This window comes from Macaca thibetana, chromosome 4 (assembly GCF_024542745.1).
Source record: "Macaca thibetana thibetana isolate TM-01 chromosome 4, ASM2454274v1, whole genome shotgun sequence".
In the NCBI taxonomy this organism is placed as follows: Eukaryota; Metazoa; Chordata; class Mammalia; order Primates; family Cercopithecidae; genus Macaca; species Macaca thibetana.
In genome coordinates, this window is record NC_065581.1 from 24,991,935 (window position 1) to 25,000,651 (window position 8,717).

General features: G+C 40.7%; 1 protein-coding gene across 2 annotated transcripts in view; it reads right to left on the reverse strand.

Moving 5' to 3' along the window:
- The window catches only part of RIPOR2 (RHO family interacting cell polarization regulator 2), a 239,407-nt gene that overhangs the window by 181,517 nt on the left and 49,173 nt on the right, over window positions 1–8,717 (reverse strand). The gene's annotated exons all lie outside the window — the stretch shown is intronic.

Consider the following 8,717-nt stretch of genomic DNA (forward strand, 5'->3'; position numbering starts at 1 on the left):
CCTGACCTCACCTGAAACGCTCTGCTCAAGGCTGGAAAGCGTGTCACAAACCAAAGACAATGAAACATCTAAACACAACTACCATGTGAAGAACAGCTGATGTTGCTGGAAATGTGTAGTCTGGAGAGGAGTCGAGAAGATTAAATTGTTCAAATATTTGAAGGACTGCCTTGTGTTCCTTTAGAGTAGGGTTGTCCAATCTTTTGGCTTCCCTTGGGCCACACATAAAATACACTAACACTAACGGTAGCTTATGAGCTTAAAAAAAAATTGCAAAAAAATCTCACAATGTTTTTAGAAACTTTACAAATTTGTGTTGTGCCCCATTCAGAACCATCCTGGGCTGTATTGGCCCAAAGGCTATGGGCTGCGCAGACTAGCTTTAGAGAATACAAGTAGAATCAACAGATCAAAGTTACAAAGAAGCAAATTTCAGCTCACGAGAAAGGAGAATTTTCTAGAATATAACTGGCTAATAGTGAAGTCTTGAATGCCCAACTCTCAGCTGACTGATCAAGAATCATGGCTGCCTGGCACAGCCAGAAGGACAGGTGTGGCTTGGTGGAAAGAGTATGGTCCAAAGACCACAGTCAAGTCCCGGGCCTGTCCCTTACTAGCTATGCGACTTACATGCCAGCAAAGTCTGCTTTCTCAGCAGATAGAGATAATGACACACATTGCGTAGGGTTCTATAAATTTAGAGTAGAGAAACGTTTAATGACCTATGACTAACAGGTGGCGCCACGTGGAAAATTACCTTGATGCAACAGACAGCCTCCAAGTATAATGCTGCAAGACAAACTATCCCAGAGGTCATGAAACAGAAGCTCACAGGCCAAATTAAAAGGCTCAATCACATATTAAATTGTTTTAAAACACATAAGGAGATGAGAAGGAACAAGGATAAGAGTCCATTAAGATACTTACAATGGGGTTGTGACGTGGAAGGCCCAGTACATAAAACTTGGGGTATGCAATGTTCACAAAGACTGACACTAAACTGCTAAAGGCCTGATCATGTCCCTATGTATATAAATGTTCTTACCATTTAGCTATTTACATATTGTATCCAGAATTGGGGGGTTTTTGGTCTTCCTGACTTCAAAAATGAAACCGCCGACCCTCGTGGCAAATATTACAATTCTTACATATGGTGTGTCTGGAATTGTTTATTACTACTGGTGGGTTCGTGGTCTACGCTGGCTTTGACATGAAACTGCAAACTTTCGCGATGAGTGTCACAGCACATAAACGCAGCACACACCTAAAACATCTCCATGAACACTTAACACCCAAAAACAAAACAATAGCCACTCCACAACATCAAAGGCAACCCACACAGATTGCCTCAGTTAGTTGGGGGTGGCCTGCTTTTATTCCCTTATCTGGCCCCACCTGCGTCCTACTGATTGGTCCACTTTACAGAGAGCTGATTGGTCCACTTTCAGAGATCTGATTGGTCTGTTTTACAGAGAGCTGAATGGTCCGTTTTGACAGACCGCTGATTGGTGCGTTTACAAACCTTTAGCTAGACACAGAGCTCTGATTGGTGCATTTACAATCCTTTAGCTAGACGTAAAACTTCTCCAAGTCCCCACCCGTCCCAGAAGCCCAGTCGGCTTCACCTCTCAATGGCGGTCCTCGAGGATCTCTCCGGCACCTGGGCCGGGCACTCTGGCAGTCCAGAGGGAGCTCGTACCCTGATCAAGGCCAGCAGGCGTTGGCTGACTGCGCCGAGTGCGGGCCCCGCCGAGCTCGCGCCCACTCGGAACCCGCGCCGGCCCGCAAGCGCTGCTCGCAGCCCGGGCTTCCTCCCGCGCCTCCCCCTCTACACCTGCCCATGAGGAGAAAGAGTCTGCTCCAGCCTCGGCCAGCCCCAGAGAGGGGCCCCCAGAGCGCAGCGGCGGGCTGGAGGGCTCCTCGAGCGCGGTCAGAGCGGACGCCGAGGCCGAGGACGAGCCGAGAGCGAGTGAGGGCTGCTAGCACGTTGTTACCTTTCAATATGACATATACCACATGGGATAAATCAGAAGGCCTCAGAGATTTGTCAGTGTCTTCAGTGTTCATAATATTGTCTCTAAATAGATTCTAAACTCCAAACTGATAATGCCGATAATAATAAACCAAGCCTATACTGCCTTGTCATCAACAGATGGTTCCTGTTTTTCCCTCATACTTATTTAAGGGGCCTTGCTACAAACTGCAGCTCTAAAATTGTTTTAGAAGAAACAACAAAGAATCTCAGTAACAGATGATACCTAACGTCAGACTGTACTCAAGGACTGAATTGGGATTTTCAAGACTCAGTTCAGAAGTAGACTTCATGAAAGTAGAGCTTAACTCAAGATCAACAAAATAAGAACTAATTAACCTAGGACTGAAATAACTGACCACACTACAGTTAACGTTCTACTGTGAATAGATTTTTTTTTTTTTTTTTTGAAACAGTGTCTTGCTCTGTCACCCTGGCTGGAGTGCAGTGGCACAATCTCGTCTGCAACCTTTGCCTTCTGGGTTCAAGGAAATTCTCTTGCCTCAGTCTCCCAAGTAGCTGGGATTACAGGTGCCCAGCTAATTTTTATACTTTTAGTAGAGAGGATTTTGCCATGTTGGCCAGGCTGGTCTCAAACTCCTGACCCCAGGTAATCTGCCCTCCTCAGCCTACCGAAGTGCTGAGATTACAGGCATGAGCTACCACGCCTGGCTACTGTGAATAGCTTCTTAATCTTTATCTTTCAGTTGAACACACTTCCAATTGATACCTCGTTTCAGCTGACCCATTGGATTTAAAATAAATATCTTATAAAAGATCTGATAAACTGTCAAGAAAACTCAAATAATAATGATTGTGTAGAAAAGACATCATATATTGGCTTGACTTTTTTCCCGACATCGGGGGTGTGTGTGTTTATCATGCTTTTAGAACTTCCCTCCTATCTCTCCATCATGCCTTGACCTTGCCATGTTTATGTTACAATCATCCAGAACAGGGGTTGGTTAGCCTACTTCTTCCTTTAGTAAACAAAATTTTATTGCCCATTCATTTACATATTATCTATGACTGCTTTCACACTACGGCAGCAGAACTAAGTAGTTGCAACAGAGACTATATGGATCAAACACTGAAAATATTTACTATCTTCCCTTTTACAGAAAACGTTTGCCAATGTCTAATCTAGATTTTAATGTTGTGTTATTAATTTTAAATATACATCTCATTTAGACAAGTCAAGTAGTTTCTTTCCTCTACACTGATTCTTGAACCCTACATTTTCATCTTTCTTGGATTCATTATTTATTTTGTTGAAGTTTATGCTATCGTCATTCTTTCAAAAAGATTCTATTGGTGATACATATCTGATTTTTTAATATCAAAACTCATATTTAATTTCTAGGATCATTGCTTCACTTTCATGGATGTAATATCTTAAACCTCTTTGAGGAAAATTGTTATATCTGTAATACTTATAAGTATATATTTTACTTATACTAATTGTACTTTTCTCTTTTTTTTCTGAGATGGAATCTTGCTCTGTTGCCCAGGCTGGAGTTCAATGGTGTGATTTCGGCTCACTGCAACCTCCGCCTCCTGGGTTTGAGCAATTTTCCTGTCTCAGCCTCCGGAGTAGCTGGGATTACAGGCATGTGCCACCATGCCCAGCAATTTTTTTGTATTTTTAGTAGAGATGGGGTTTCACCATGTTATCCAGGCTGGTCTTGAACTCCTGACTGGTGATCTGCCTACTTCGGCCTCCCAAAGTGCTGGGATTACAGGTGTGAGCCACCACACCCTGCCTTGTACTTTTCTTAAAATTATAAGATTTATAAAATAAAAAAGATACCACATATTGATTGATTTTACTCCTTAGAATAGCAGTTAAACACTATGTAAAGTGCATTCACTAAGTTTCTTTACTTTTCGTTGTGTGTGTAGTTATTTGCACAGGTTTAATATTCAATACCCTGGCCGGGCGCAGTGATTCCAGCACTTTGGGAGGCCGAGGCAGGTGAATCACAAGGTCAGGAGTTCAAGACCAGCCTAGCCAAGATGGTGAAACCCTGTCTACTAAAAATACAAAAATTACCTGGGCGTGGTGGCAGGTGCCTGTAATCCCAGCTACTCAGAAGGCTGAGGCAAGAGAATCGCTTGAACCCGGGAGGCAGAGGTTGCAGTGAGCCGAGATCATGCCATCGCACTCAAGCATGGGCTACAGCGTGAGACTCTGTCTCAAAATAAAATAAAAAAAGAAAAAAATTCAATACCTTTTGTTGTGTCAATATAAACAAAACAGGGCAAATGCAACAAAACATACTATATCAAAAATAAAATCCTCACTCTCAGTTCCTGGACATTTTCTCAAATGAAAGAGTTGGCTTATCCAAAATGACGTTTGTAGTCATGTTGTAACATGTGCTTTTTTTTAAGGCAATAATGTCTTAATGTGCTGAAAAGATAAAGGTCTTAGTTTCTGGACGTGTCAAAGGACAAGACCAAATCAGCTTTAATAGGTGGATATTTGCAAAAACATCACTGATAATGCTTCTAATGATGTGCAAAAGATAAATCAGCAAATAAGAAGTCAATACCAAAAGAGGAACTCTGACATTACAGACAATAAGAGCTGATGACAAAGATGTGATACCTGGATGCTCAGAGCTTCATATGGCCTCATGGTCTCAAAAAGCCACAACCGTCATACCCTGGGGCTTCTGAAAAAAGTGGACTGATTGGACTTACGTTGATATGAGTGAACAGTTTAAAAGCCGCTGTTTTAATATTGTTTACGATGACAGTGATGGTTTAGAGTTTAAACTTATCTGTATGATGTATTAGAATGAGAGATCTGAATACTCTAAGGGTGACTCATAGTGTGCATTTGTTGCATTGTTTGAGAACATTCAGCTATGCTATAGAAGGAGAAAAAGAAATAGGATATGTCATAAGCTCATAAGATGTGTTAAGTAAAGCAGTTAGTAGAGCACGTGTATGTTAAATATAAATAGAAAAGAATGGATGGGCCAGGAGAATCCTAGTATTTTATGAGATCATAAATATACACGAGGCACTTGGGCACTAAATGTACATCAGACATATGAAGCGCTAAATACACAATAAAATCCAAATGCTCAGGATACATAAAATATGCATGCACACTCAATGTTCATAACACTTTAATCTGGCCAGCCAACAGTGGTACCTATCATGACCCACATGTTCTCTGTCCAAGGCACAAATAAAACCCATGACTGTTCAAAAGTCTAATCAACAAGCTACAACTGCAGCCAGGCATACATGGCGCCGTTCCTGTGTCTTTCTAACAAGCATGTGTCATTAGCCCTGGGAACCTTCTGCTTGTAGAGCCCTTGCTAAAACCTCAGGTAGTTCTGGTCTTTATAATCATAGCTTCAGTGTTGAAGGCTGATGCAGCTGAGAGAGAGGACATAAAAACTTTGTACACCTTAGGATTCAGATAATACTATCCTTTCACCCTGCTTGCTCTCTATTTTATGTTACCTTACCAGCTTTCTTCTTGTTATGTATTTTAAATTGTTTTAATAAACTCTATAATTTGAGAATTTTAATTTAGTCTGTGAGCCATTCTGTTGTGTGACTTCTTGGGTAGCTTGTTTGGTGGTATACTAGGAGGTACACTACAACAAGGTAATTTCCCACAAGACAGATAGGATCCAGAATTCTGGAAACCTCAACCAGCTAACTACTATGATTATGTCCCCCTGCTAGGTAACCAAGGGACATCTAGCACAGTGGCCGAACGCCATCCATGAAATCCTACCTATGGGTTTAGGTTTATGGAATTCACAACCAAACCTCACTGTGGGCCCCCAGTGTGTTGGGCCTCTTGGACCCCTGAGAAGTCCTCTGCTTAGACTAGGTGGCCACCAAAACTGGTTAAGTGGCCTCCATATCTCCCAAACCTATATCCAAACCTCAGCTTAAAGGGTTTTAATGAAACCCCAAAAGGAAAAAAAGAATAGCATCCTAGAGACAGCTAGTCAAGGGAAGAGTTAGGTGAGTTGGTCTAACCTGCTTACTCCAGACCTTCCGAGGGAAGCTAACCCCATCCAGGCAGGAAGCAGCCCTACAGCCCTCTTCTTGTACCTGATTTCTGAGATAAGAGAGCTCCACAGAGAGAATTCACCACGTGGACTCAGAGTTTCAATTCATTTTGCATCCACTATGATATTTTAAAAGCTTTGGCTCTTGACATCAAAGCCCTAGGGGGCAAGACAGGGAGCCTGACACTCCACCTGGTGGTCAGAGTGTTGTATTAACAGGCTTTTGCTAAGAATCAGTGCACTGAGTTAGGAAAGCATTTGATGATGGTTTTTTCTCAAGAGCTCTGCAAATGGCCACAAAACAAGGTACTATAGGAGGAGATCTTTCCTTTGGAGTCCACTTGGCCTGAGTGACCTTTATGGTCCATTCTAAATCTTAGCTGTCATGAAATTTTCATAATTTGTCTTATCACACAGAAGACATTACAGGTACTCCTCACTTTGCATGGTTCCAATATGCACGAATTTGTTCCTCTACCTGATAAACAACTTCAGCAAAGTTGCAGGATACAAAATCAATGTCCAAAAATCACTAGGATTCCTATACACCACCAACAGCCAAACCAAGAACCAAATCAGAAAGGCAATCCCAGTCACAATTGTCACAAAAAGAATAAAATACCTCGGAAAATGGCTGACCAGGCAGGTAAAAGATCTCTACGATGAGAATTACAAAACACTGCTCAAAGAAATCAGAGAAGACACAAATAGAAAAACATCTCATGGTCATGAATAGGAAGAATCAGTATCATTAAAATGGTCAAAGCAATTTACATATTCAATGGTATTCCTATCAAACTGCCAATGACATTCTTTACAGAACTAGAAACAACTATTTTAAAATTTATACAGAACTAAAAAAGAGCCCCAATAGCCAAGGCAATCCTAAGCAAAAAGAATAAAGCTGGAGGCATCACATTACTAGACTTCAAAATATACTACAAGGCTACAGTAACCAAAACAACATGGTACTGGTACAAATCTTGATTTACACGTAAAACCTCACAATTTTAAAACAATGACAGCAATTCAAACTTAAATATCCTATAAGCCAAACAAACAAACGAGGGAATGGCCTTTATTGTAAAACACCTGCAATAAGGACATCTTTGAATGGAAGACAAATTTGTTTGTTGTTTGTATTTCTGTCAGGTCAATAGTAACATTTTGTTGTTTGTATTTCTGTCAGGTCAACCGTAACATTTTGTTCAGCATCTCTAATTGTTTATTTGATCTTCTCTCTTTTATTAGCCCAGCTAGTGGCCTGTTTTATTAATTTTTTCAAAAAACCACCTCCTAGATTCATTGATCTTTTGAATGGTTTCTCTTTGTAGGTCTCTAAAAACTTGCTTTATGAATCTGGGTGCTCCTGTGTTGGGTGCAGATATATTTAAGATAGTTAGACCTTCTGGTTGAATTGAAACCTTTATTATGATGTAATGCCCTTCTTTGTCTTTTTTTTTTCTATCTTTCTTGGTTTGAAATATGTTTTGTCTGAAAATAGGGGTGCAATCCCTGCTTTTTTTTTCTGTTTTCTATTTGCTTGGTAGATTTTCCTCCATCCTTTTATTTTTAGCCTATGAGTGTTATTATGTGTGAGATGGCTCTCTTAAAGACAGCATACCATTGGGTCTTGCTTTTTTATCCAGCTTGCCACTCTGCCTTTTAGTGAGGCATTTAGCCCAATAACTTGATTTTCATGGAAGAGGTTAATGGTGTGTGTGTGGGGGTGTGTGCGCACATGTGCCTGTGCACATGCTCACTTTCAGTAATTCAAAGAAGTATCCTTAATCGGAGGTCTTCAAACTGTGACCTGAGGGCAAGGCCAAATTCGGTCTGCCAATTGTTTGCTTGTTGTAAATAAAGTTATACTGGAAAACAGGCATGTCTATTTGTTGTATTGTCTATGGCTGCATTCACATTACAATGACAGAGCTGAACAGTCTCACAAATTGCCTATCCCCCAAGGATGACAATATTTACCATCTGACTCTTTGAGAGCAATTCTGCTAATGCCTGCTTTAAATTTTGATTTGGTATCATTTTTAAAATCTCATTAAATTTTTAACAGACTGTTTGATCAATTAACTTGTAGTTGAGCCCAAGATAAGAGTTGATTCTTGAGTCAACTGGTACCTAACATTTCACTCAGAGTGCCCTTCCTTTGGCTAAATGTATTGTTCTTTGTTAAAATGTAAGCTCCCAAAGGTATGCCACACAGTAATTTCTGAGTTATAGTAATTGGGAAACAGATAATTTCCAAAGAGTAGGTTTTTTTAAGGTGATGGGAATAAGAGGATATAAGGAACTGGACTCTCTGAGACTGAGGAGGATATACCACGCAGAGAGGTTAAGGGAATTTAAAGGGGATGTTAAGGAGAGAGAAGACTAAGTTTCTATTTCGTAAATTACTGAAGGTCTGGCCCAACACAAATCAAAGAAAGTACAGGTCAGGTAATACCATTTGAAGATCTGATCACGTTTCTTTGAAGCATCTTAGAGTGCATCACAATATAACACCTTATTTCCCTCAAAAACACCATGTGATAAGCCATGAGGAAACTGGGATGTTGAAAGCCATTTGCAGGTAAAGTGGTGCTGAAACCATTTCTGATCTGTTGTAATGACTCTGATCACCA